Here is a 3,077-nt window from a genome sequence, read left to right as displayed (position 1 = left end):
TCTGCCTTCCTTACCTCCTTGGTGGCCTGTTCTCCCCTCCCCCAACCTGTCAACCCTCCTCCTCTCCACCCTTCCCAGCCCGCTCCCTTCCTCTTCTCCTTTACTCCTCCTCTTGTCCACTTCCTCCATTTGCTCAGGGCTACCCTGATGCTCAGGGTTAGGGCTCCACTTGTTTCTGTGGAGCCTTGATTTGTTGAGTCTCACATAGGGGGAGACAAGACTGTCGAGTTAAGGTTTTTGACTCAACAAATCCGCTTCTGGCACCGTCATTGAATGACACTGGACTGTCACAATGATCGAGAACTGCATGTTTACGAGCCACTTTGACTATGCATTTGAATCTGTGTGTGTGTGTGTGTGTGTTTGTATGCGTGCGTACTTACGCCTGTGTGTGTATGCCTGTGTGTGTATGCATGTATCGTGCGCGTGTCTGTTTTCATGGTTACCGTATGTAGATGAACAGTATCCACTGTTCTACGGTGTCTACAATATTTACTGTTCTCTCTCAATGAGCAGAAAACTACCCCAAAATACATTTGTTAGATCCCACGCCTAAACTGCCCTGTGTTGTACAGTAAGTCCGTGCCTTGCGGGGCCCATTAGATAACAATAGATTTAATGAGATGTTTGTCTCAGTTAAGACCTGGCTAATTGATGGTTATTAAGAGATAAGATCAGTTTTACTGTTAAATTAATACAGCCGTTACTGTGAAGAAAGGCTTCAGGGACTTTCCACCTGACTTCTCCACCTATTTAGAGAGAACTTAGTGGAATATTGTGTTTAGTTATTTGACTAAATAAATTGCTGAGTAGGATCGATAAGTATTGCTGTTGAATGAATACAGGGATAGAGAGATACGTAGAGGGCCGAACCGATCCCTCTAACCATCAATGAATGGCTTTGAGGATCCAACAGGAGAGTAAGGCTACAGTCCAAACACTCCCCCTCAGCCCTCAGCGCCTGCCACTTTACCTCTGGCTTTGAGGATCCAACAGGAGAGTAGGGCTACAGTCCAAACACTCCCCCTCAGCCCTCAGCGCCTGCCAAACCGGATGCAGTTTGATTGCCATCTTAAGCGGAGGTCCAACTCCCAAACTTTGCCCCCTTGCTTTAGCTCGGAGGAGCGAGTGAAGAACTTTGATCACTTGTGGGGTTGATATGACCCACAATTCAATGCAAACTGTAGTCACATGTCAAACTCTGGTGGTCAGAGGATTTTATCGTTGGCAAATTGGCTTCGTCTCGTAGTGAGGAGCCTATAAAACGTAGATAGCTCCCCTCCCGAGTGACGCAGTGGTCTAAGGCACTGCAACCTGGTTTGAGTCCAGCCTCTGTCGCAGCCGGCTGGGTTTGGCCCAGCGTCGTCCGGGTTAGGGGAGGGTTTGGCCCAGCGTCGTCCGGGTTAGGGGAGGGTTTGGCCCAGCGTCGTCCGGGTTAGGGGAGGGTTTGGCCCAGCGTTGTCCGGGTTAGGGGAGGGTTTGGCCCAGCGTCGTCCGGGTTAGGGGAGGGTTTGGCCCAGCGTCGTCCGGGTTAGGGGAGGGTTTGGCCCAGCGTCGTCCGGGTTAGGGAGGGGCCCAGCGTTGTCCGGGTTAGGGAGGGTTTGGCCCAGCGTCGTCCGGGTTAGGGGAGGGTTTGGCCCAGCGTCGTCCGGGTTAGGGGAGGGTTTGGCCCAGCGTCGTCCGGGTTAGGGGAGGGTTTGGCCCAGCGTCGTCCGGGTTAGGGGAGGGTTTGGCCGGCAGTGATGTTCCTGTCCCATCGCACACTAGCGACTTCTGTGGGGGGCCAGGCACAATGCACGCTGACACTTCAGACCTCCAGAGTCCGTACAGGGGTTTCAGCGATGGCACAAGACTGTAACTACCAATTGGAAACCACGAAAATGGGGAGAACAGGGGGCTAAAAAAAACGTAGATAGCTTCATAAATATATTTTTGGGAATTCTGTAATTTATTGGAATAAATTATCAAACTATAAAACTAGCTAGCCAGTTATAGGTAACTGTAGCTAACTACCTGACAGGAGTGCTTGCTGGATACGTCAGCTTACTAGGTACATTAATAGCTTTAGGTTGGTTGTTTTTAAGTTACATTACATTTACATTTAAGTCATTTAGCAGACGCTCTTATCCAGAGCGACTTACAAATTGGTGCATTCACCTTATGACATCCAGTGGAACAGCCACTTTACAATAGTGCATCTAAATCTTTTAGGGGGGGGGGGGTGAGAAGGATTACTTATCCTATCCTAGGTATTCCTTAAAGAGGTGGGGTTTCAGGTGTCTCCGGAAGGTGGTGATTGACTCCGCTGTCCTGGCGTCGTGATGGAGTTTGTTCCACCATTGGGGGGCCAGAGCAGCGAACAGTTTTGACTGGGCTGAGCGGGAACTGTACTTCCTCAGTGGTAGGGAGGCGAGCAGGCCAGAGGTGGATAAACTTCAAGATTTAAGTTAAACTTCAAGATTTCCACCAAGGACGTTGCCTCTCCGATCATCACTCTCCCTCACTTGGGCAAGTGACATTTAAGGTACACTTGGATGTAAAACGTCATTCAAGGGCAGAGGGTTTACGGCAGAGGGCTGTCTACTTTGAGTTTGGACTGCAGCCGAGGTATAATATAATAGTGTAGGTAGTAAGTGAGTAGAAGTAATGATAATAGTATATATAATGCTAGTAATATTCATAGTAGTAAGTAGCACTGTATGTATTAATAGTTGTACTAATAATAATGTAGTAAGTATTGTAAATAGCAGGTAAATAGGTAATAATGCATGTGGCAGGTTTAAGACTTCGCCACCTTTTGTAACAGAACCTAGTTACAATTGTTAGAATTAAGTAATGTTTAGATAGTCTCAGTAAGGCTTTCTATGTAATAAGAAAAAAGGTCTCCACTATTAGTAGTATTATGTAATCAAAAGAAATGGATCTGCACTATTACCAATATTATTAAGGTAATCAAAGGAAATAAGTAAGTGTCATTTTTTTGTGAACAGGTATGTAAACATTCCATCTTCGACATCACAGTTGTTGTCATAGCAACCAGAGTTGGTGGGAGGAGTCAGAGTGTTGGGGAGGGGGTT

Source organism: Oncorhynchus keta, unplaced genomic scaffold (assembly GCF_023373465.1).
Source record: "Oncorhynchus keta strain PuntledgeMale-10-30-2019 unplaced genomic scaffold, Oket_V2 Un_contig_25033_pilon_pilon, whole genome shotgun sequence".
NCBI lineage: Eukaryota > Metazoa > Chordata > Actinopteri > Salmoniformes > Salmonidae > Oncorhynchus > Oncorhynchus keta.
This window is presented reverse-complemented; position numbering follows the sequence as displayed.